At 41.7% G+C, this 27,588-nt stretch overlaps 1 protein-coding gene and 1 long non-coding RNA gene across 9 annotated transcripts in view; both read left to right on the top strand.

Annotated features, from left to right (window-relative positions):
* Positions 1-27,588, top strand: part of astn1 (astrotactin 1) — a 2,519,376-nt gene that overhangs the window by 575,997 nt on the left and 1,915,791 nt on the right. The window lies entirely within an intron of this gene.
* Positions 440-5,953, top strand: LOC138763397 (uncharacterized). Its single transcript, XR_011357525.1, has 2 exons — positions 440-555; positions 5,501-5,953. It is a non-coding gene; the product is annotated as an uncharacterized lncRNA (long non-coding RNA).

Genomic DNA, 27,588 nt, shown 5'->3' with positions numbered 1-27,588 from the left:
GTCCTGGTGGGCTGAAGGGTCCTTTTGCATTTTCCAGGGTCAAATGGCCACATACATTAGAGGGCGGGGGGGGGTGGAGGGAGTGGAAGGGGTGGAAGTTCAAAGGTGATGTGCAGTTAAGTATTTTAGGTGCCTGGAATAGGCTACCAGGGGTTGTGGTGAAAGTACATACAATTATATTATTTGATAGGCTTCTGGAAAGATTCATAAATATTTCTGAAAATAGAGGGATAGGTTCTGTGCACAAGCACCAGAGTTTTGGTTTGATTTAAGCATCATGATTGGCGCAGACAGGGGGAGGGTGAAGGGACTGTTTCTCTGCTGTACTGTCCTCTGTTTGCTTCATCTATCTACAACTCAAATATTTGCTTTAATTGAGAGAGTCATGTTAGACACTATGAAAAAAAGGTATTTTCTTAAAAAAAATCAATCCGAATTTTTGAAGGTTGATCACTGAGGGAAGCTCAAGGTATCACATAGAAGGTGCCCTTGCGTGATCCTACTGCTTCAAGTGCAATCATGTGCAGTGAGGGGGATGGGCAAAAGTCATTTTTGGTGGGTTTGTATATGTTTGGATTAGAGCGATGTTGTGATAACTACTCTGAGCTATTTATATCATTGAGAAAATTGGTGGAATGAGGGATTTGATGTACTTCAGGATCAATTTGTGGCCATGGGCAACAGGGCTCAATCGCCAGTAAATTGTTTAAGTGCAAACTTATTGTCAGAATACATACATTAATCATGTATAAATCCGAGATTCATTTTTGCTGCAGGCAAGGCAGAATTTTGATTTATCAATAGTGTAAATTGTATTTAAGAAAAATATGTGATTTCAAAAGAGATAAATGTAAACAAAGAAAGAAATATAAACAAACTGACTATTGTGTTTGGTGGGTCACAAGTGGGTCTGGACACAAGGTAAATTTATTGAACACACAGGAAATGAAGGGGGAAGATGTCAAATGATACTTAATTACTCTATACTATTACTCTACATTATAAATCACTATTTAGGCATTCACATCAAACCCAGATTTGACTCTGATACTAGTGGCTGTCAATCTTCACACGGTATGAGACAAAAACAATAATGGTGCAAGCAGGCACATCAGACACAAAGGATTATATCATATTTTATTGTATTCAGATATGTTTTTAAAGGAGGTAGATTGTGGGGGTAGTGTATGTTACAAACAAACACAAACACTTCACAAAACAGATCTCATTTAAAAATGCCAGAGCTCTGCTCAAGCCAGACAGTCCAGGCTCCGAGTGCCTTTGCAAAATCTTTGAAGAATGCCTAAAGAGATTTCACAAGTAGGTGTTAATTGGACATGTTGCGGAATAATGAATATTGAAAGCAACAGATGAACGGACTCAGAAGATTGGATCAGGTGCCGCAATCTGTCAGATTGCAGTTTGCTGTTTTAAGAAGATCATGTGGTTTTGCAAGCAGAGTTAGAGAGAAGACTATACAGGCTTTCTCTAATAGGGAGAGAGAGAGAATTTTTTCGGCAGTGGCTTTTGTAGTCTGCAACAACAAGCTGGTAGATAGTTTGTGAGTTCTGAGTTCAGCCTGTTGTAAACCATTGTGGTCCATACAAGATGTAGTGACTGGCTCGAGTGTTTCACCTGAAATAAGGGAAACAAAAGGAACTCTGTGGTGACCTGCAGAAAAGAGGTTATCATTTGGAAATCCCTGATGGGGTAAGTTTCTTCAGCAAGATACTGAAGTGGCTGATTGGAGGAAATCAGTTTGTGTGTGTGTCCAAGGAGCAACAAATCTCTCTCTGAAACCAACAAGATCCTTCCTGAGCTAACCATTTAAGCACCAGAACTTGGTGAAAATTCATAAATGTTCATTTCTGTGCACAGTATAAGAATTGCCTGCTACTGGTAAACTTGGAAGAGTGAGAAGTGAGATTAGACTGTGAATCAAAGAACTTTTCTGAACTTATTCACATTACATACACATATGCTTAAAATTAGAAGTGGGTTATGTTAAATTAAAAGTAATGTTAATGTTTGATCTGTTTTTATGTTTAATGAAAATTAAAAGTGACTTTTGTTTAAGTAACCATTTATCTTGGTGAATTTCTATTGCTGCTGGGTTTTGGGGTCCTCTGGGCCCGTAACACTTGGGGGATTCTCTTTTCTGATTGAAATATTTGGAGTTTTGGAATCTTAAACTTTTGGAATTTTTGTGATTTATTAGTTAATTGGATTTTACAAGCTAATTTAAAGCTTGAAGACGTGGGAAAACAACACCAATGGATGTTAGTACATTTTTGTCACACCCATCACCTGCGGAGCTGCAGAGAAAAAGAAAAGAGGAACTGATGGTCAATGCTAAGGAAATAAAGTTGGCCGAAGTCAAGCATTGGATGAGGAAAATACAAATACAGAGGATTATAGTGAAATATTATATAGGTGAGGGAAAATTTGTTGAGAAATACTTAAACAATTTTCTGGAGGATAGATCTGTTGAATTGCAATTAGAATTGGAGAAATGAGGGTGGCGGAAGAAAGAGAGAAATTGAACTTTGAGTTGCAGAAACAACAATATGAGGTAGAGGGAGTTGAAAAACAGAGGGAGGAAATTGAAAGAGACAGATGGTTTCAATTAGAGAAGTTAAAAATTGAGAGTGAGGGAGCAAAGAGAATTGAGGCTGTAATTCGTGGAGAGAGGTTTTTGGCTGGTAGAGAGGCAAATCTAGTTCCTCCTTTTGATGAGGGAGATATAGATACATATTTTCAGCTTTTTGAAAAGTTTGCTGAGAGCTCAAGATGGCCAAAAAAAAAATGGCCTCTAATGCTCCAAAGTGTGTTGAAGGGAAAAGCACAAATTGCATACTCTAGCTTGACTTCAGAGCAAGTGGCAAATTATGATACTTGTTAGACAAGTAGTATTGAAAGCTTATGAGTTGGGTCCAGAAGAATATAGACAAAAATTTAGAAGCTTGGTGAAAGCGTGGAACCAATCTTATATGGATTTAGCTCTAGGAAAATCTGTATGTTTTGATCTGGCATGGAGCAATGTCCAGGACTTGGTCAAAGAGGCAGAGAGATAGAAATGTGGCATGCATCAGTCTTTAGACTATTCTGAGCTGGGCGTCTGACACTGAGTCATTTAAAGGAGCCAATAGTAAGACTTTAAGCACATTGTCCTGTACATTGCCAAAACAATTTTCAAGCCAATAATAACAACAACATGTTTCCCAGTCCACATTTGTGACTGGATGTAGTTAAATTCCCATTAGATTACAAATGGATAATTTTGGGGTGATTAGTCAATGAGTTAAAAAAAAATTTATCACAAGTGCATGTAGTGATACATTATGGTTAACAATAGAAAACATTTCTCAGGAACAAAACCCTTATATAATGGAGAACTTCTTGTAGATTACTTTGATATAGGAGAAGGTTTCCTACCTCCTCAATTGCAGTTCACCACTGGTTGAGTCCGCTGTTGCTCCTGCTGGCTCCCATCAGACTATAGTTCCTTCAACAATTCACAGCCTGGCCCCTGTTTTGCAATAAAGATGAGAGCTCCATTATCTCCTATGCTCAATTATATGCAAGGTTTCTGACACTCTTTGCTTTGAACTGGAAACCCATGCCATCGAATCCCCTGATGGCATCTGCAATGTGTTGAGAGAGTCATCTTCTCATTTTGACATGTCCTATCCTTTCTAGTCTTCCAGGGCCAATACTTTGGATTTTATTGCAGAAAACTATTTATGCCTTATTTTGTCTCTTGCATATTTGGAATGAGACCTTTAATGGAACAATTTTGAGGTCCTTAATCATTCCAAGTTCATGATTTATTCATACCAGTGGATTCCACAGTTGTACATCACCTAAATGAGCAGGTGTAGAGGGTTGCGCCAATCTGCAAGCGCACTGGGTCACAGAGGTGCAGATTCACACAGGACTGGAAGCCCCGAGACATGGGGAGTGTTGCAAGCCCTCAGACTGACATCACAATGGTCCCAGGAGCAGCAAAGTATTGTGAGGATTGTGCTTTTAAGTTCACATGGGAATTCCTTTCAAATCAACGGACATAACTTTGGACAGAGGGGCACAATTCACCTCAACCCTATGGTTAGCATTATTCCAGCTTCTTGGTACCCAATTACATCGCACCACAGTTTACCATCTGCAGTCCAATGGCCTCATCAAGAGGTTTCACCGCCAACTGAAAATTGCCCTGATGGCTCAACTCAATGGCCCCATTTGGACTGATGAATTGCTATGGGTGCTACTGGGAAACCACACAGCCCCGAAAGAAGACCTAGCCTTGTCCTCTGTCAAATTCATGTATGGAGCCCCGCTTATGGCCCTTGGTGAATTTATATCACCAGACTAAGGACAAGAAGAACCACCCACATCTCTCAAGAAGTGACTTCGAGAGAAAATCGGCACCTTGACACCTATCCCAATCTCACAACATGGTCTGACTGCCTCCTATGTCCAAAAGAAGCTCAAAGACTGCCAGTATGTGTTTGTGTTCAGGGGATGCATCGAACTCCACTTTAGCAGCCTTATGAAAGTCCTTACAAAGTGCTCCAACACAGTGGAATGATATGTGCACTGAATGTTGGAGGTAGGGAAGAAGCATTCACCATTGACCACCTCAAACCAGTGCACTGGAGCCAGTTGCATGCCCATGGCAGATAGGTTGCCTGCCTAAACAAAAGAACTTTATACAATGAATGGACTCATCATCTCCTGACACTGGTTCTTGCGGGGAGGGTTCATGTAGCAGGCAGTGCCGATCTGCAAATGAACTGGCTCATGGAGGTGCAGGCTTGCACAGGGGCTGGGAGCCCCAAAACACTGGGAGCATTGCCAGCTCTACAGGATGACATCACAATGGTCCTAGGAGCAGCAAAGTATCATGGGGGTTGTGCTTACATGGGAATTCCAGTAAAATCAGTTAAACCCACTCTTACCGACTACTGTGTCTTTGTTCGCTACACAGGAATAATTTAAGAGGTTGTGGAAAAAAATTCTATTTGTGATGGTGTTGCATCTTTGCAATTGTGTGATACAAGCTTTCTTCTTTACAAATTATATTTATAAATGAAATAACTGGATAAAGTCTGCATTGGGGATTCGCCAGTGTTATGTCATAGACCAGCAGCAAAAGAAATTCACCAAAACAATGGTATCTTAAAACAATAATTTTTATTAATAACAATTAATATAATATCTTACTTAACTCCAACTATTTGCAAATGTATATATGCGTGTGTAGATTTCCAAAACCATTACAGCTTCGGCAAAATACTGTAAAGTCAAATTTTAATTGCAGTCTTAGAAATCTTCTGTTGAAAGTCAAAATATTTAAACTGATGTTTAAAAGGGATTATGATGTAGATGAGGCATCGTGTTATCAGACTTCTCAGAACTCATGAATTCTTGTCGAGTTGCTTTTGGAGAACTGTTCCTTCATATGAATGATTTGACACAAATCCCCCTTTCTTGTGTATAGGTTATGAAGCTTGTGACTTCTGCACTGCTCTCAAAGACTCCGGCAAGGGTCAGATGAAGTCATCATCAAAATGGACATGATCTAAATGCAAGAATGAAATTGCTTTATTTTCCCAGATATGGGTCAGTTAGAAGCAACCATTACAATGGTCACAGTAGCACTGCTCTCTCTTGACAAGGAGAAGCAGCAGAGGTGATCATTTTTTCCCAAAGTCACTATAATTCAGTCTCCAGATGACACTCGTTGATGATCCTAAAATGCTGCTTTTTGAAGTGTCTGAATCACTTGACTGACTTGAGGAATACTGGTTCTTAGATTCAATTTCCCAAAAGAATGAGTCAACAAGCAGATGGCCCCTTTTGTTTAAGCAGGTGTCCTTCTTAGTAAACATTCATTGTTTCAGTATTTCAATGGAATAATAAATGAGTTGCTTTATGTCTTTGAAGAAACAGACAGGTTATCTCCAGAATGTTGTTACCTTTGTGTCTTTCCCTCTTCCAAATCCCCACAGTAACTCTCTAAAATATAATATATATATTTAAGGATAAAAAATAACAGGATTTTAATACCAGACAAAGTTTTGCCTTGCTTGTAGACATTGGCTTGCATCCGCAGTGCACATTATCAGCAGTGCTGCTAATTGTCTCCATATCTAAAACCTGCATGACGCTTATTACACCTGTCAATCAGTTCAATAAGCTGAGAGACAGCTACTGAACAAAACACATGAAGCTCAAATTATTAACCTGGCAAAGTGTGACTTATCACATCACCATGCATCTTTTTGTCGGTGACGTTTATAGATAACCAGACATGTAAACAGGCTCTCCTCCAACAATTAGGTTTGTGCTTCAAGCATTCTTTAGAACTGTAACATATTAATTTCATGGTTAATACACATAGTATTTCCATTCGTTGGATAACAGAATATTTGATCTCTCACTGGATTCTGAATCTGCACACACATTGCTGACAGGAGATCATCATCAACGTTGAGATGTTTAGTGTACAAAATGAGATGATGTCTGTACACCTACCTTAGCTTGAAGCATCTGCAATCTTGCTCAGTTTGCTGCAGGCTGACAATAATTAGATGACAACTGAGGGAGCACACTTGAGGACAATTGAACAAAAAGATCAAAAAGATCATAGATTAAAAAGGATGGCAAAGCTGATGCATTGCAAGTGGTGTGGAAAGAAGGGGATCTATGTCTCAAGTCACAAGCATCTGTATTGGCCAGGAGTTGGTGTATTATGGGGCAGATATATAAATTAGAACAGCATAGCACAGGCATAGGCCCATGATGTCTGTACTGTAGAAACATAGAAACATAGAACATAGAAAAATAGGTAAAGGAGTAGCCCAATTGGCCATTCAAGCCGACACTCCTATTCAATATGATCATGGATGAGCAATACCCGGTTCCCGCCTTATCCCCATACCCCTTGATCACCTTAGCCACAAGGGCCAACTCTAACTTACTCTTAAATATTGACAAGGAACCAGCCTCAGCTACTTCCTGGAGCAAAGAATTCCACAGATCTACCACACTCTAAGTGAAGAAAATTTTCCTCCTCTCAGACCTAAAAAAACTTTGCTCTTATCCTTAAACTGTGATGCCTGGTTCTGGTTTTTCCCGGAATTGGAAACAACCTACCTACTTCTAGTCCCTTAAGAATTGTATATGTTTCTATAAGATTCCCCCCTCAATCTTCTAAATTCCAGAGAACAAAAGCCAAGTCTATTCAACCTTTCTTCATATTCAAGTCCTTCCATCCCTGGTATCATTCTAGTGAATCTTCTCTGCGCCCCCTCCATGGTGAGGATATCCTTCCTCAGATAAGGAAACTGCAAAACTGCAAACAATACCCTAGGTGTTGTCTCACCAAGGCCCTGTACAGCTGTAGCAGGATCTCTGTACTCCTGTACTCAAATCCTCTTGCTATGAATGCCAACATAGCACTAGTCACTGGCTGCCATTCTGAAAAGAGCCCATTTATGCCTACTCTTTGCTTCCTGTCCATCAACCAATTCTCTATCCACCTTAATACCATACCTCCTATACCATGCTATTTAAGTTTATATGCTAGTCTTCTGTGTGGAACTTTATCAAATGCCTTACTAAAGTCCAGATATACCACATCCACTGGTTCTCCCCTATCCACTCTACTGGTTACATCCTCAAAAAATCTGTATCTTTGTTGAGTCTACTGTCATCTGCAATGTCAGCCCATCAATGAAGATTCGTCAGACATGATTTCCCCTTCACAAAACCATGCTGACTCTGTGCGATGATACCACTACTTTCCAAATGTACTGCAATTGCATCTTTAATAACTGATTCTAGCACCTTCCCTACAACCAATGTCAGGCTAACTGGTCTGTAGCTTCCCAGTTTCTCTCTCCCTCTGTTCTTAAAGAGTGGGGTTACGTTGGCCACCCTCCGATCCTCAGGAACGAATCCAGTATCTAAGGAGGTTTGAAAAATTATTACTAATGCATCCACTATTTCCTGGGCTACTTCCTTTAGCACTCTTGGATGCAGACCATCTGGCCCTGGAGATTTATCCACTTTTAATCCCTGCAATTTAACTAATACAACCTCTTGACTTACAATTATTTCCTTTATACCTTCCCTCACATTAGGTCCCTTATCCTCAACAATTTCCTGAATATTAGTTATGTCCTCCTTGGTGAAGACAGAACTAAAGTAGTCACTCAGACAGTCTGCCATATCTTTATCCCACATGATTAACTCACCCGTTTCTGCCTGCAACAGACTCACATTTGTCTTAACCAACCTCTTTCTCTTAATATATCTATAAAAACTTTTACAATCATTTTTTATGTTTCCTGCCAGCTTCCTCTCATTATCTCTTTTACCTTTCCTAATTAATCCTTTTGTCTTCTTCTGCAGAACTCAGAATTTCTCCCATCATAATGAATATTATTTTTTTGGCTAATATATATATATGCTGCTTCTTTGGTTTTGATACTCTCTCTGATTTCCCTCATTAGCCACGGATGCGCTACCCTCCTGTTTTTACAAACTGGGATGTACATCTGTTGTACTTGTTCCAATCTATCCTTAAATGATTGTCATTGCATTTCTACCACCAATCAATTCACATGTGAACCAATTCACATCTCATACCTCTTCAATTTCAGAACCTTTGTATCTGAATCAACTCTGTCACATTCCATTCTTATGAAGAGTTCCACCATATTATGTTCACTCTTGCCCAAGGGGTTCTTCACCACAAGATTGTTAATTAACCCTTCACCATTACTCAGTACCCAGTCTAGAATGGCTTGTTCCTCGACATGCTGATTTAGAAAACAATCCCACCTGCATTCTAAGAAATCCTCTTCCTCATTACCCTTACCAATTTGGTTCACCCAATCTACATGTAGATTAAAGTCACCCATTATGACTGCATTTGCAGTTATAATAGACCATTTGCTCGGCACCCGCTGCAATTGAGTTTCAGCCACCGTACTTGCGGTAGTGGTCTGCACATGCGTGAGCTCCGGATTGGAGGACTGGAGTTCAGCAGAGTCCAGTTGTGGTACGGCCACCATGTACAGTGCTCCCACTTACCTGTAAAGTTATTGTTATAACCTCTCCTCTTGAGTCATGTCATTACTACCACCACATCAACAAACATGGTGTCAGAAGTGAGATGGTGAACACACTGACCTTGAGGCTTCCCAGTCGACTTGTGAGGAACCAGCACCACCTTACAGCAGTCGCCATGGTGGAGGGATTCAGATGAACCGACCCACCCATCTTCGATGTTAACGTTGCCGAGAACTGACATTTTCAAACGAGTATGATATATTTATCATGGCAGTGCATGATGACAAGCCTGCCGGCACCAGAGAGTACATTTTATTAAATTTGGCTGGTCCAGAAGCCATAGAGAGGGAGAGATCATTCATTTATGCAGTGAAGTGGTTGATGGGGAGCTGATGCTTAGTCTGGCAGTATCAAGAGAGGACCATGAAAAATAAATGGAAAGGCACAAATTTAATAGAAGAGATCCAAAGCCTGGTGAATCAATCAATTCATATGTCAGCGATTTAAAGATAAGAGCAAAGACCTGCAACTTTGGAACGCTCTGCGAGGAAATAATCAGAGACGGGCTGGTCTGTAGCATTTATAATGACAGCATGAGGAAGGTGCTTCTGCACGATAGTGACTTAATGCTAGGGAAGGCCATCTTTATCTACCTGATTTATGAAATGACTAAGGAGAATAGCAAGAAGTTAGCCTCTCCACGACAGCCTACCACGACAGTAGACTCAACAAAGATACAGATTATGGGGAAACAATTAAGCTTTCGTACCCATAAAGGCAGCGGAAATGAAGCCAGGCACAGGAACCTAGTGCAATGTCATGTCAGAGAAGGCATTTAGTCACTAAGAAAAGGGGAACAAATCAAGCCATGCATCAAGTTAACAAGTCTTGTAGCATATATGGGGAAAGCAAGATCAAAACCATTGACGTGGTGAAGCTGTGGTGATTCCTACAAAGACAGTTACATTTACAGATGTTGTTCATTTCCACAAGGATGTTCTGTCTCTGCTTGGCCTAAGTGCATGTATGAATGTGGGACTCAACTTGTTTAGTGGAGTTATTCACCATGTATGTCCCTCTGAAGGTGATTTGTTGCAGAAATCTTTCTCAGCGATCTCTTATCAGTCAAGCTTGGGAGCCTGTCAGTAATGTATTCCTTGAGGCTTGATCCAGAAGTAAGACCTGTGGTTCATTCAGTGCATTGCATACCTGTGGCCATGAAGAACAAAGTCAAGGCTGAGCTGGAGAGAATGCAGGAGTTGGGTGAAATTCCTCCAGTTTCAGAGCCGAGTGAATGGGCGTCCTCCATGGTAGCCACCAACAGGAAGGGCAGCCAAGATATCTCGATATGCATTAACCCATGAGAACCTCAACATAGCCCTGAAGAGACTACAGCATCCTATACACACCATGGAAGAGGTTTGCTGCACAAATGGGTGGTGCAACCATATTCTCAGCCCTGATGCCAAAAATTCCTTTTGGCAGATCACGCTCGGCACATTCAGCACTTGTTTTAGTCAGTACAGATTTCTGCAGATGCCATCTTGAATTAATTTGGCCAGTGAAGTGTCCAGAGATCCACCGGGTACTCCTGTGCCATCATAGTCAATGACATACTCGTGGGCGGCAAGAACATAGAGGATTGATGCCAATTTAAAGGAAGTGCTTGTCTGTGCCAAAAAGATGAACCTGAAGCTCAACCCCTCTCAAGTATAGGTTTTGGCTAAACCAGTTCAGCTTGTTGGCCACATTTTTAACAGTGAAGACCCTCGAAAATGAAGGGGGCAGGTTGCAGCCCAACAGAGGTTTCTCGGTATGGTTAGCTAAAGTGAACTTGTGACTCCATTGAGACAGCTTAAGCATAAAGATGTGAAGTGGGCTTGCCACGAGCAGCAACAGAATGCTTTCGACACTTTAAAGAAGAACATGTCATGCCCACCAGTTTTGTCGTACTACAATGTCAAAAAAATATGCCTCACAGAATGGGCTCAGTGCGGCATGCTTCGAGGACACTCACCGATACAGAGACCAGGTACGTGCAAATTGAAAAAGAATTGTTGGTGGTGGTTTTTGCCTGTTCCAAGTTTAATCTAAGCCATAGATTACCAAACCCAGGTCACAATATTGAAAAAGCAGCACCAGCGAGATTACAGAGGATGATGCTCAGGCTTCAGAAATACAATATCACCCTTGTATGCAAGTGTGGAAAAGAGATGCACCTAGCTGACATGCTGTCTCATGCCCCCAGACTCCACTGTCCAACAGGTTGAGGAGGAGGACAATTTTGACATAATGACATTCATTCACATATTCTCGTGTCATCTGGAGGAGTGAAGGAGACACACAGCAGAGGATGCTACTTTAAAGATCTTTGGCACTTTCACCAAGGGTGGTTGGCCGAACAAGCTGTGCAATCTGTCACCAGCAGTGCGCCCCTACTTCCCATTCTGTGATGAGATGCTCATCAAGGAAGGCATGGTAATGAAAGGCCAAAGAGCTGTGATTCACAACTCATTGCAGAAGACATATGCCAACATCCTGCACAGAGGACATCAGGATGCAGAGACAACCAACAGAGGGTGAGGGACATAGCTTTTTGGCCTGGGATGACCAAGAACATCGACCAAGAAGTGCGCTTGCTCGGAGTGCAACAGCACTAAGACACATCAGCAGAAGGAACCATTACAGCTTCATCCGGTTCCAGACTTACCTTGGTCAACTGTGGCAACTGACATTTTCGAGTGGCAATGTCAGCAATACCTAGTGTTAGTTGATTCGCATTCAGGGTGGTCCGAAATGGACCTGTTACATGATGTTACTTCCACAACAGTCATCACTAAATTGAAAAGGCACTTCTCAGTGCGTGGAGCACCACACACCCCGTTATCAGATAACAGCAGACAGTTTACGAGCCAAATATTTAAGGACTTTGCAGCAGAGTGGGACATCACACACATCACCAGCAGCCTGGAATATCCACAATCTAATGGATTGGCTGAGAGCTGAAATAAGTGCAAAGCATCTCACGGAAAAGTCCTACAGGGAGTATTCTTCAATCGGCTTAACCTGAGGGACATCCCTCATGATGCCACATTTGGGTCTCTGGCACAAAAACTGATGTTGAGACAGACGTGCATGACCTAACCCCTGTGGCAAGGAAGCTTCTGGAGGCCCAAATGAGAAATCTACAGTTGATCAGGCCCAGCTCCAGAATGAGTGCTACAACAAGGCAAATCTTTGACAGAGGGACATGTCCCACAGGGTTATGACTGGACTGGCATGGTAGAAGAAAGCTGCCAGGAGCTGAGGTCATACCTGGTCTGATTGGAAGGAAAAGCATACAGGAGAAACTGACAACACGGCCTTCCTGTGAGGGAGCAGGTCCCAGTTCAACACGATCTTAACATGACTGTGTACCAGAACACAGGACTTGATCCTAAAGACGGTGGTACTCCCTCAGTAGCCACACCTGAGATAACGGACAGTGCACATTCTCAGGTTGAGGTACAACAGGCCTCTATCTCCACAGAGGGCTATTACAGGACACACCCTAGGCACATCTGTAAACTGAACCCCAAGTACAAAGACTAATCCATGTCAGTTGTGTTTGCTGTGTAATGTTAACTTGTGAATTGTGTTATGTTGGGGGTTACTAAAGAAAGGGGATTTAGACCAGTCGCTCGGCTCCCACTGCAATCGCATTGCAGCCACTGTGTATTCACGATAGCAGTCTGCGCATTCATGAGCTTTGGATTGGCGGGCTGGAGTTCAGCGGCTCCAGGCGTGGTGTGGCCACTATGTACAGAGCTCCCACTTACCTGTAGATAATAGCAAATAGTTACTGTTATAACTTCTCTTCTCAAGTCAAGTTGTTACTATCACATTGAGACATACCAAACATGATACCAGATTAAACTATATGACTTCTGCCTGTACATGATCCATTCCTGTGTCAGTCGAGAAGCCTCTTCAGTGCTATTGTTATGTTTGTTTCCAATAACCTTACGGTTAGTGTAATCGCAAGACCATTTCAGTGCCAGCGATCTGGGTTAAAATAGGCACTGGCTGTAAGGAGTTTATATCTTCTCCCTGACACCTGCTATCAGTGTTTCCTGGGTCCTCCAGTTTTCTCACACCCTCCAAAATGTGTGGTGGGTAAAACGCACCATGTTGACACCGTGGTAAAGTGACAAAACACACAAATGCTGGAGAAATTCAGCAGGTCAATCACCAACGTATGGGATTGTAGGTTAATTGGATGTAATTGGGCAGCCTGTTTTTCCATGGCCAGAATCAGCTTCTACTGTGTTGTAAGTAGTTTTTTTTTTAATTAAGCCACTTTATCTATAAGGCCTATATCTATATTGTCTACTCGTGAACCAATTATTTCAGAGGAGGAATTGACCATTCAATCTCTCAGTCATTCTTGGCCATTTGATAAAGCCATGGCTGATTTGTTGTTAGTTCAAATCTGCATTCCTGACTCTCCTCTGCAATCCATCATCCCTCAGCTTTTCCAGAATCTATTTACCTCTGCCTGAAAAAAAATAAGGTTTCCATCCTTTGTGGAAGAGAATTCCACATCTTCAGCCCTTGAGGAGAGAAACAAAAATTTAAATGTGTGAACCCTTGGTTTTAAACAGCAATCTCTGGTTTGAGGTTCTTCTTTAAGGGGAAACACCTTCCTCTCTTCCAGCTGATCAAGATCTTCCATGGTTCAATTAAGCCACTTCTCACTATTCCAAACTCCAGCCTATTCCTTGCTGCTCTTGACATCTTCCTGAACAGGTTGTAGTCCTTCTGATAATGGTAGCTCCATTATGCTGATGAGCAGGGAGTTAAAACATAGAATATTATGACATATTTCAGACCCTTCAGCCCATGAGGTTGAGCCAACTTATATAAACCTGTTCCACAACAATCTAATCTTTCCTGAGTACGGCCCCATAACCTTCCATTTTTCTTTTTCTGCCTATCTAAGATTCTTTTAAATGTCCCTATTGTAGCACCCTCTACCACCATCCCCGACAATGCATTCCAGGCACCCATCACACTCTGTGTAATAACCATACTCCTGACTTCTCTCCTCAACTTTCCTCCACTAAACTTAATCAGATGTGCTTTGATGTTACTTGTCCACCCATTCTCATCCTTTCATCATAAATACCTGGATTAAGTCATCTCTTAACCCTTATTGCTCCAAAGAAAAAAAAATCGTAACCTGGTCAAACTGGTTCTGTAAATTTGACTTCTGGGATTTAGATACAATGACAATGGAAGACCAGTGGTTCTCATCCCTTTTCATTCCACTCACATACCACTTTAAATATTCCCTATGCCACTGGCACTCTGTGATTAGTAAGGGATTGCTAAAGATGGTATGTAGGTAGAAAAAAAGTTTGAAAACCACTGTTTTAATCGTCCCTAATTGACTCGTTATGTGCACGGTTTCATAACTCCAAAGGAAATGGGCCAATGACAATTTTTCTCAAGCAAAATATTTCAGTAACAATTGGGTCGAGAGCAGTGATTTTCAACCTTCCCTTCCCACTCACATACCATCTTAAGCAATCCCTTCCTAATCACAGAGCTTAGGGATTACCTAAAGTGGTATGTGAGTGCAATGAAAAAGGTTGAGAACCACTGCTATAGGTCATATGACTGGGAGGAAATGGAGGAAGTACCTCTGCTGCTGTTGTTCTTCCAGGCAGGAGCTTCAATTAAATGAAGATTTCAGTGGATCATTGTCAAATTTGCTGTTGAGACCAAGCTGAATATGTGGAATTGTTCAAAGAGAATTGAATATGAAGAACCAAATTATGCTATAAGATAAGCAGAGCGATTATAATTTTATATATCAGTTATACTTTACACCACAAAAGCTTAATAGATTGAATCTAGATATTTCAGATATCTTTTCAATGTAACCAAGATGCAGGAACTGTTTTACATTCTACGTGGATATGTCCCAAATTGAACTCTTTTTGGACTAATTTAATATATTTTCTTCAACAGGTAATGAATGTTAGACTCCCGAGAAATCCGAGGCTATTTCTCTTGGGGGAGAAAAAAATGACAAAATAGCATGTATTGATTTTGATATATAGTAATTTTGGCTATGTATGTATTTTAGATAAGCAGAGTGATGGGAGATGAAGAAATGTACTTTGGAAGAATGAATTAGCAAAGGCGATGCAACTTAAAAGATGGTAGGAGTGAAGCAGCAGAAAAAAGTTGCAGTAGACAAGGTCACAAAAGATAACATGACATGTGTTTGTACCTTCAGAAACACAAGATTTATTGAGGCCACCATCATAATGAGCTAATGAAAATCAAATAAAAACCATTGATGCTCAAAATCTTTAAAAAAAATAGAGTTTATGGGAAACACTCGGTATATGAGACAGAATCCTTATAAAGAGGAAGCAAGCTATCATTTCAGATCCAGGGCCCTTCATCAGAAATGAGAAAGCGGTAAAAATACATTGGTGTTAAGTGGCAGAGAGACGAGCGAGGATATGGTTGTGTGGTGGGCTGTTAGCCAGAAACAGACACACACAAGGTAAAGGCTGTACAACAGGCTTTAATCCACAAAGTCTTCTACAGAGCCAGGCTGCCTGTAGCTGCAGTAACTCTGAGTGAGACTTCGGGAGGCTAGCGCAGGCTTATATCCCAGAGGGTGATTGGCACCCAACCGGGTTGGGCTTGATCCATTCAGGCCAACTGATTGGCAGCCGGCCAGGTGTTGTCCTGTCCTCTTACTCTCTTGCAGGTACAGAGGTTGCCCCCTGCAGTAGGCTGGCGGTACACTCCTGCAGGTACAGAGGTTGCCCCCTTCAGTAGGCCGATGGTGTCCCACCACATTCACCCACTTCTTTAAAATTGTCCGGGGGGGGCGGGGGCAGTAACAAAGAATCATGCCCACTATATAAAATACAATTTTTACAGATTGAGATGATCCGGCGGCCGCCTGAGTCTCTGTGACCGTTGTTGGACTGGCTCCTGGTCACTGGCCAGAGTGGAAGTGCGGGGGCTGGCGGTAGGGGTCTGAGTGACTGGTGTGGTGCTACATGGAGTGGTGGCCAAGGGGGCAAGGATCGACATGTGAGAGTCATATTGGTTGGGTGGGGGTGCAGGTTCGTCCCCTATGGCTGAAGCGGGCCCCTGGTGGTCAAGGAGGTCCTGCGCACCCCATAACTGCCCGGGAACAGGGATGTATGTCCAGTCGGTGGCTTCCTGGGCTGAAGGATGGTGTGGAATTGTGGGTGCTCCTGCTGCTGCCAGGTCCCTGGTTGAGGCGGTGTCCTCCCTGCCACTGCCGAACCTTACATAGGCATAGTTGTGGTTCACATGTAGGAAGAAAACCTCCTCGACCAGGGTTTTGGGCTTGTGTGCCCATATGTGTTTATGCAAGAGCACCGGTCCTGAGGACATGAGCCATGTTGGGAGGAACATTTCAGACGCCAACTTCCTGGGGAATGAGAACAGACATTCATGAGGGGTCTCATTGGTAGCTGTACACAGAAGCGACCAAATAGCATGAAGCGCCTCAGGCAGGGCATCCTGCCAGTACTCAACGGCCCACCCTTTTGACTTGAAAGCCAGGAGGACTGCCTTCCAGACCACCCTGCTTTTGTGTTGCACTTGCCCATTGCTTCTCGGGTTATAACTCGTCGTGCAGCTAGTCAAGAAGCCCCTCGCTGTCAGGTACTGGCGCAGCTCATCACTCATGAAACTAGACACCCCCACTCACTGTGGATGAAAGCAGGGTAGCCAAACATGGTGAAGATCTGCTTCAGGGCCCTGATGATGGTGGCCGTGGAGGTGTCCGGGCAAGGGATAGCGAAAGGGAAGCGTGAGTACTTGTCCAATACCATGAAGAAGTAGACATTTTGGTTCGTGAACGGCAGGAGGCCTTTGAAATCCATGCCAAGACACTCAAAGGGCCGAGTGGCCTTTACGACATGGGCCCAGGTCGGGAGGAAGAAATGGGATTTATACTCCGGGCAGACTGAGCAGGCCTCGGTCATGTTCCTGACGTCCCTGATGGTATACAGCAGGTTCCGTGACTTAATGAAGTGGTACAACCTGATGACACCTGGGTGGCAGAGGGACTCATGCAGTGCCTGCATCCTGTTGTCGTGCATAGACGCACAGGTCCGAGAGAGGGCATCAGGGGAGACATTAAACTTTCCGGGGTGGTACTGGATGTTGTACCTGTAGGTTGCCAGCTCGACTCTCCAGCGCAGGATCTTGTCATTCTTTATCTTGCTCTTGTGGGTCGTGTTAAACATGAACGTCACGGCCTGCTGGTCAGTGAGAAGGGTGAATCTCCTGCCATCCAGGTAGTGGCGCCAGTGGGGGACCGCTTCCACAATCACCTGGGCTTCCTTTTCAATGTCAAAATGTCCTAGCTCGGAGCCATGGAGGGTCTTAGAGAAGAAGGCGATGGGGTGCCCCCCCCCACTTGGTTGAGGGTAGCGGGGAGGGCTAACTCGAAGGCATCACTCTCCACCTGGAAGGGGTAGTCCTCATCAATGGCCTACATTGTGGCGTCCGTGATGTCCTGCCTGATGCGGATGAAGGCTACCTGTGCCTCGAGTGGGAGGGGAAGAGTAGCTTGGGAAAGTGGGTGGACCTTGTCCGAGAATTGAGGGACCCACTGAGAGTAATAGGAGAATAGGCCAAGGCACCTGCAAAGGGCCTTTAATGTAGGAGGAAGAGGTAGCTCTATTAATGGGCGCATCCTTTCTGGATCTGGGCCGATGACCCCATGGGCCACGATGTACCTCAGGATGGCAAGGCGGGTGGTGCTGAACTCACACTACAGTCTTTACCTCGTGTGTGTCTGATTCTGGCTAACAGCGCACCACAATTTAACCCACAAAGACTTCCACAGAGCCAGGCTGACTGTAGCTGCAGTAACTCTGAGTGAGACTTGGGGAGGCCGGCGCAGACTTATATCCCAGAGGATGATTGACAACCGACTGGGTGGGGCTTGATCCATTCAGGTCGACTGATTGACAGCCGACCAGGTGTTGTCCTGTCCCCTTACACTCCTGAAGGTACAGAGGTTTCCCCCCTGCAGTAGGCTGGTGGTGTATCACCACAGGTTGCTGAGATGATTTCTCTGTTTATGGAGCTTCCAGGAGTGATAGATTAGTGAAGGCACAAGAAACTGCCGATGCTGAAATTTAGAACGACAGGTTGCTGGAGGAACTCTACAGGCTGAACTGGATGTGAGGTGAGAAAAGGGATTGGCAACATTGACAATTCTTTATTCCCCTCACAGATGCTTCTTGATCCACCAAATTTGTCCAGTGTTTTTTTTTTGATAGATTAATGAGGCTGTGAGGGGAAAACAAACAAAGGGATGTATTAAAGCTGTGAAATGCACATCAGAGCTATTGGTGTAACCTGTGATTAGAAAGACAACATTGGAAGTACCTGCAGATCAAGCAGTGCCTGTGGAGGGAGATAAACTGATATCATATTACAGAGGGATACCCTTAGAGTAGAACTGGCCTGTTCTGAAACAGGCAGAGAAAGCAAATTATCTGAACCTACTGATTTCAATACTGAGTCGTAAAAGCTGCAACGAGCCCAATGGAACATGGGGTATTTTTCCTCACTAGAACCACGAAGGAGGACACACATAGACTGGTCTGAGTAAGAATCGAGTGGAAAATTAAACTAGAAACCCACAGTTGGTGCTGGCAACTTGGTATGTGATCAACTATCAAGTCTACACTATTCCCCAGATTCTGCAACAGTTCCTCCATCTTGTGCAGCAGGAAAGATTACACCATTGTTTGAGAAAGGAAGGAGAAAGGCAATTGAGAATGATAGAGTTGTGTGATGGTACACCACTGGCCTACTGCAGGGGGAAACCTCCGTACCTACAGGAGTGTAAGGGGACTTGACAACACCTGGTTGGCTGCCAATCAGTCGGCCTGAATGGATCAAACCCCACCCAGTCGGGTGTCAATCACCCTCTGGGCTATGAGCCTGCACCGGCCTCCTGAGGCCTCACTCAGAGTTGCTGCAGCCACAACCAGCCTGGCTCTGTGGAAGTCTTTGTGGATTAAGGCCTGTTGTACAGTCTTTACCTTGTGTGTGTCTGATTCTGGCTAACAGCCCACCAAAAGTTGCTAGTCTTATATCAATTGCCATCAAAATGTTGGGATCTATAACTGTGGAGATGGTCAGAGGGCATCTGGAAATTTAAGAACAATTAAGCAAAGCCATCATGGTTTAAAGAAGCTTAGTTGTTTTTGATTTACTTAACAGATTCATAAGAATGTAGCTTGCAGCATAAATAAGGAAGAAATAAGGATGCAGTATACCTAAATTTAAAAACCACTTTTCCTCAGGTTTACATTGACATGTAAAATAGATTCATGGGGCTAAATAACAAAGGGATAAAATTATTAGAAGAAATTACAACAATTATTGTTATTGCCAGGAAACTCAGCACTCCTGGCATCGGACCAAGCAGTGCAGCGATTATTTTCATTGCCGTACTTTCACTGTGATTACTGAACCATACCAGATTAGACGTGTACAGGAGCAGTGGGTACCCTCATTTCATTGAAGAGCTGATCGGGAAATTGTTTAGTGTTTGCCAACTCATTGTATTTTCAGTTAAGCAAACAATGAACTGCTGGAAGAGCTCAGCATCTGTGGCAGGGAAGGGAACAGTTGAGATTTCAGGCCGAGATCCTGTATCAGGTATGAGAGTCGAGAGAAACATTGACCATTCACTTCCCCCCACGGATGTTATATAAAGTGCTGAGTTCCTCCAGATTCCAACCTCTGCTGCCTTTTGCATTTGCATATTTTTAATTTAATTTTCTTAAACATTTTAATTGCTTCAAAAGTTTTAATTTTTATCAACACTCATTTTTTTCTTTTTATGTTTGATAATGTTTGTTTAAATGCCTTTGAACATCAAGATCATTCAAAGCATTATGTGAATGAATAAACAGCTGGCTGAGTAAAAGAGTGGGCAATAGGCAGTTATAATTTGGTGGCTATGGAAGAATTATGAGTGTTTCTGTAGTTGGTATTTTTTTCTGGGTTGGTGACAGTGAGATTTATTCAGGTAAGGGACAAGCTGAATAGGCTCACCCATCAAACTCTCTGGCCACCAATACCCACCACCAACCTCTCTTCTCTTACAAGCACACTCTCCTACCCCACCAGCCTGTCCCACAGACCCATACCTGCAAGGTTGACTGAATGGTTGTCTCACCAGAGCAGGATCGGTGAAGACTATAAACCCCTAAGACACAAGAGCAGAAATGGGCCATTCAGCCTATAAAGTTTGCCCAACTTTTAACCATTTGATCCAGCTACTCTACGATTGGTAGAGTGAGTAGTGCAATTCCTTTTCAGCACCAGCGATCAGGACCGGACTGGGGTTCGAATCCCATGCCATCTGTAAGAAGTGTGTATGTTCTCCCCGTGTCTGCATGGGTTTTCTCCAGGGGCTTCGGTTTCTTCCCACTGTTCAAAATGTACCGGGGGTGTAAGTTAATGGGGTGTAAATTGGGAGGCATGGAATGGTGAGCCAAAATGGCCTGTTACCATGCTGTCTGTATGTCTAAATTTGTTTTAATTAAAAATTTTAATTTAGTTTTAAAAGTTTAAACCTTTGAATCCCTGGCTAATCAAGAAGCTAACAACAACTGCCTCTGGCAACAAATTCTACAGATTTACCACCCTCTGACTAATTAAGTTCCTCTGCATTTCTTCTAAGTGGACACCATTCATTCCTGAAGTTGTGCCCTCTTGTCCCGTGGGATTCTCCCACCATGGGACACAGCCTTTCTACATCTTCTCCGTCCATGCCTTCAACTTTCAAAATGTTTCAATGACATCTTCCTCCTCACTCTACTAAATTCCAATAACTACAGGCCAAGAGCTGTCTAACATTCCTCATATGATAACCCTTTCATTCCTCAAATCACCTTTGAACCCTCTGAACCCTCTCCAACATCAGCACATCCTTTCTTATATAAGGAGCCCAATATTCAAGGTGAAGCCTCAGCAATGCCATATAAAGCCTCAACATCACATCTCTGCTTTTATATTCTATTCCTCTTGAAATGAATGGCAGCATTTCATTTCCCTTCTTCACCAACGACACGACATACAAGTTTACCTTCATCTATCCTGCACAAGGACTCCCAGGTTCTTTTGCATCTGGTTATTTTCAATTTTCTCCCCATTTAGAAAATAGTCTGCCCATGAGCAGCAAACTAGGAAATTCTGGCCATTGCTCATGAAATTCTGGACCTCCGCCTGTTTATAGGAGAAGGTGAAGTGAAGAGGAATAAGGACGTGATTTAAAAAAAAAAGTGATGGATGGCTGGAAATTTTAAATGAGTACCAATTCCTTGACTCGATATGAGATACGCATGGGGTAGCCAAAAAACAACATCTCCTGCCTTCTCCATGATAAAATGGAAACACAGATATTTAAAATGGAAACAAAATTGAAAACACAACCAACTGTGGAACTTTGGATTTCTCTGAGCAATATTTTCCAAATTTTAGAGTGACATGAATAGATTTTTTTAAAAGTGCACTTATTATGAAAGTGTGACATTAGAGATCGTGACTGGAATACCTCAAACATCTGATAATCTAACAATGCAGACTTCCAGTGAACTTTTTGTATTTTGAAGTTGCATCCATTTATTTTGTTGAATGCATTATAGTTTAGGAATCGTTATCTTTCTTTCACCAGCTGTCATGTATCTAATGACTTTCCATCTATTCTGACAACTGCCCCAAGCCAAGAAAATTGTAATATCTTTTGCCATATGGTGGATGCAGGTGATGAAAGTGGGAAAGTACCAAGTAAGTCCTTGTCATTTATCAGTTGTGACAACTTGCTGGATCAAATCACATCCAAAGAAAGTGAAAAAACAAGTTTTCTTTCCAAATATTCTGAGTGGTTTGGTCAACATTAAGATAGATGGTTTCTTATATACAAGTTTACATATCACTCTTCTCTTTGGAAAAGGGAAAAGAGTGAATCCAGAGAATTATCGGCCAGAGATCTTAATGCCTTTGGTCAGAAATTTATGGGTATAGAGTGATTAATTTCTTCTTGGGTTTGCGGCATAAATTGAGAAAGTGTAGCAGTGGAAGCTCAACATTCACAGCAGATGGAGTGCACCACCTCACCAGCCACCCAACCTCCTGCCTCATCAAACAGCTCTGTCCAATGAATGGGAGAGTGAATGCTTCTCCCATTGGCTTCATTGGCCTCCTCAGGATCCACAGGCCAAAAGTGGAAACGAGGCATCCTCAATCCCAAAGTATCATCAATCTCAAATTATTCTCAGTCCCAAGGCACTGACTGTGATGAATACAAAGATGAAAATGGAGAGACGAATTAGGAAAAAGAGCAGAAGGAAAAATAGTTTATACATACAGAATAAACTGAATTGTTTTAAAAAATGATTATGAGTAATCTGCAAATGAAATTTATATCATCTTTCAGTCGCCATTTGCTAAAATCCTTCAGGCAAGATTCTTTGCTCAAGCTGAACTTATGGAATTGATAAAAATTCATTACCAGACCAGGGTTTTGTCTGAACAGTTGGATATCGAGAAAAATTGTAATGAACAGGTACCCAAATAAGATGATAAAAGTACTGTATGAATCCATGTCAAGGGAGGATTTGCTGTATTACAAATTATACAGATGTTGGAATAGAGAGCCAAACTTCTGCTGGTACAAACAATAGACAGGTGGATTAATTATCAAACAGATATTTATTCATTGAGTGAATGTGGAAAGCTAAAGAATAAATAGGAACATAAACGGCCCTTGAACATAACTGATGAAAGAAAGGTTATCCTTTTCTAATTGACAGAAAGCTAAAAGCTTTCAAAGCCTAAAGAGACTTGGATAATTGAAAGGTTCTGAAGAGAAACAGAAAATGAAGGCTGGCCTTGAGACCAGAAGACGGGGGTGGAAGCAGGAAGAAATACAAAGCCCACAGCTTCAGAAGAATAAATACCCAAGGGGGAAATGCATGGAATACATAACACCTGGACTCCAAAGGTTAAATTATGGGGCATAGGTTTATATTCCCAGGAATTTAGAGAGTTATGTTTTTCAAGATTGAGTGGTCTTAGAGAAATTATTTTTAGTGGTTGAGGGATTCTGGGATAAGAGGCACAATCAAAATTTAATTCAGAAACACATCAATGTGCAAAATGAGGTCGAAATTTGGAACTGTGCTTTCCATGCTCCTATGCCAACATTGACAAATGTCACAGACTGGATGACCACTTCGCCCAACACCTATGGGTGCACTTTGGGTCTGACCTTGAGCCTCCTTCAGCCAACAATTTTAATGTTCCCATTCATTCTGACAGTGACATATCTGTCCTTAGCCTTATCCATTGTCAGGGTGAGGCTAAAAGTAAAATTGAGGAACAACCCATTCTATTCCTCTTTGACAGCCGGAAACCTAACAACACTAACATTGATTTTTAGGTAAGACCACCCCCTCCCCCCCACCTGTTTCCACTGCTTCTGCCTCTTCTTTACCTACTCCTGTTCTTACTTTTCTTTCTAACCTTCCCCCTCTCCCAGTCATCTCTTATTTTACCTTTGTCTTTGCCTCTCCTACCTTCTGTCCAATGCCCTATCACTTCTTGGCCCATTCCCAGCTTCTTCCCTATTTCCTTATATTTCTCCCTTGATATGCTTGATATCATCCCTTCCTATATTAGTTTCATTAAAGGGTCCAGATCCAAAATGTTGACTGACTATTTCTACCTGACCTGCTGAGTTCCTCCAGCAATTCTCCTGCATCTTGACAGGATTATCCCTGTCTGCTCCTTCAACAAGGCATCAGATGTACAATTAATCTGGCAAAGAGTTCCACTGCGGCAAATGTAGGAGCCTTTGGAGTAAACTCCAGTCTTTGTTATCTTACAAGAGACTTGGGTGTGCAGCTGAGAGAGATCAGGAAGGACTTAAGAACTTCAAAGGTATACATAATGATATAGCGATATCAATATCCTGTATTCAGCATATCCCCGCCACCCCAGTTTTCAGTGTTCTGGAGAATGGAAACTGACAACAGACATTTCTTTCAAATCAAATGTGAGCTCTCTGCTGACCTCATGGAGTGTTTGATCTGCTCTCAGCTCATAGCTGAATGATGTGACTGGTAATATTAAGAGCAATGAGGGTAGAATGCCCACACACTCTTCTCCTCTCTTGAATTTCTTTCAGCTCCAAAGCAGCCTTCTGCTGCATCTGTTTTGTGGTTGCCTTGGGGACTGCTGGTATTGAATGTGTATGCTTTAGAGTCAAATTGATTTTTAATTCATGGTGATATAACAGTGAACTTGGCCTTCTGAGTTGATAAGAATGGTAATCACATTGAACATCTTGAATGTTCAACAATTTTCCAACCTGTTAAACATTTCAGTTTTTACTGAAATGTCTTGAAGACCCTGGCATCCTCTCCATTTGCCAGCTATTTTAAATGTATTTTTACTTAATTACCTTGGATCAGAATGACAATTTGTGCTCCATGTAGCAGATGCATGCATTACATTAAACAGGTGAAAGCAAATATTGGGCAGATTTCTGAAAATTAAGCAGTTACAACCCAGTCAGTTCAATAGGTAGGTACCTCTGGAGACTGCAAGCTGACACAAAAACCATCATCATTTAGATATGTATGTCAATAAACGACAAACTGCTTCAACCTATTGAAGGAAAGTTCTGCTTGACCAACTTAATTGCAACTTCAACTGCAGCAGGAACTGAGCTACATTGAGAGATACACACAAAAATCTTTAAAGATGGTGGAAATATTTGTCAGAGCCATAAAAAAAGTAGGAAATTAAAAATAGAGTCAAAAAATGACTAATTTATACAAAACGTTCCAAAATAATGTCAAGGCCTTAAAGAGGGTAAGGCAAATATTTACTGTGGATTTTCTTTGATCATGGAACCGATGTTGACTTCCTCACAGTAGTAAAGGTTAGGAAGAGGTTTAATGAAGGCTTAAGATCACATAGTTTGTTTAAAATCAACTGAGCAAGAAACTGTTTCTAGCAACAGAGTGGTTGCTAATCATAGATTTAATTTAATTGGCAAAAGAACAAGATGAAAGATGAAAATTTTCTTTTTCTGCAGTAAATTGTTATGACTTGAAACATGGTGTCAGAAAGGATCATGGAAGCAACTTCAATTATACCTTTCACTGAGGGAAATGTGAAAAATATTTGAATACATTTTGATTTGGTTGGAAAAATGATAAAACGTCAAAGGAATAGGATTTACTGGATAGCACTTTTAAGAATATGGCATAGGGGTGATACTCTGCTGTGGTCTGTCACTTTAATTGAGATCATTAATAAGTAATTAATAACATTTCTAAAGAGGTGTGGTGAAAAGTCTGCTGACTGGCTGCATCATGGTCTGGTATGGCATCACCAGTACCCCTAAGTGTAAAGCATTCCAAAAGGTAGTGGACATAGCCCAGGACATCACAAGCAAAATCCTCCCCACTATTGAGACATACACAGAACGCTGCCATCGAAGAGCAGCAGCAATCATCAAAGACCCACACCACCCAGCACATGCTCCGTTCTCACTGCTACCATCAGGAAAGAGGTATAGGTGCCACAAGACTTCCATCACCAGGTTTAGGAACAGCTGCTACCCCTCCACCACTATCCTCAATGCCAAACTCAATCAGAGACTAATTTAAGGACTCTTACTCGTTCACTTTATTGATTTTCATTTTTATTCTCTCTGTATTGCAGTCAGATAACATTAGTTATCTATTTACATTTCTTTATTTGTTTACATGTTTACACTGTGTACAGTTTTTTTTTTGCACTACCAATTAGTGGTAATTCAGCCATGCCTGCAGGAAAAAGAATCTCAGGCTTGTATGTGATGTCATGTATGTACTCTGAAAAGAAATCTGAAGTACCCAAGTTTTATTTGATACAAAAACTCACATCCTACTTTGAGCCAATTAAATGTTGGGAGAATTCTTGAGATGCAGTGTAAAGTATGGATTGTCATAACCACATTTAGCATCTTCAATTTACTGATATTTTCATATTTCTGCTTTGCTCCAAAGTTTGTGTGAAGATTGATTTAACATCCCTGCTTTAACTGACAATAATTTTGATTTATTTGCATTCAAGTGAAAATTCGCATTGTAACACAAAATGTATTGACAAAAATTATAGGACCTAGAATTGGTGGTAACACAAGAAAATAGGAGCAGGAGTAGCCCACTTACCCTTTCATCCTACCCCACTTTTCAACATGATCATGGTTGATTGGTGTCAGGCCTAGATTTCTCCACTGCATCAGTTCCACATCGCCCTCAATCCTCGGATCTTTAATTACTTAAAATGATCCAACCTCCACAACTCTCTAAGGTGGAGTCACAACCCACTGCAAAAAAGAGTTGGAGCTTGTTGAAACCAGGAGGACAGATGTTGGGGCAAAGGACTGCATTCTAGTGGACAAGTATTCTCTAAGTATCTCTGGTCAAAAGCTGTATGCCAAACCTATTAACAATGTAGATGGAGGAATAATGAGTTTGATATTAGCTGTGTAAATGGCAATAAATAGGTGGAGTGAGGATTGGTGTGCAGTTGATAATTTGATTATGGCAGAAGTGTGATTTGGGAGAAGGATGAACGATAAAATTTATTGGCTTTAAATGTGAGATCATGTATTGAATTTCTTTGTGTGGAATGTATTGAATTGGCAGGTGTACTTAGGTAGTGTTAAAAGCTTTGATTTGCATGCTGTCCAAGTTAGTTAACCTATACTTAAGTATACCAAGTAGTACAATAATAAAACAGAAGTTCAGGATGCAAAATATTTCAGTAAATCAAAGTGAGTAGGCTATAGTGTTGCAAACACATAACATGACACATCGAGAAAAGTGCAGCTAAAACAATGCAAAACCATCATCTTTTACTAAGTAAGAATCTGACAAAAGCAAGTAAAGAACAATCCTTGAATTGGGAGGTTGCATTTAATCTACTTTAGAATGAGGAAATTGAAATCATAGTATTTTTTGAATGGTGACAAATTCAGATTTGATAAGGAACAAAACAATATATAAATATATCCATATATCTTTTAAAAGTCAATACACTGTTACAAATGCTAATCTGTAAAGCAAATGTATTCTTGTTTTTATCAATCTGATTGAACAATGGGCATCAGGGACTCAGAGTGATGCCTGTATCTATGTTCCTAATGGGTGAATGAGAAGGGACTTAACTTTGTCTGTGGTCCATAGCGCAAGGATATATTAGAAGTAGTACCCGATTTTAAATATCCTGTTGAAATCGCCAGTCTGAAATAGACAACTTGTTTGAACACACACACAGCTTTAAGCAAATTAGGTGACATCTAAATAGGTAAAACCCAATCCTGATGGAGGGTTAGAGGGAGAGAAGATTAAACACAGAGATGGGAAA

This window comes from Narcine bancroftii, chromosome 5, assembly GCF_036971445.1.
Source record: "Narcine bancroftii isolate sNarBan1 chromosome 5, sNarBan1.hap1, whole genome shotgun sequence".
NCBI lineage: Eukaryota > Metazoa > Chordata > Chondrichthyes > Torpediniformes > Narcinidae > Narcine > Narcine bancroftii.
This window is presented reverse-complemented; position numbering and strand designations above follow the sequence as displayed.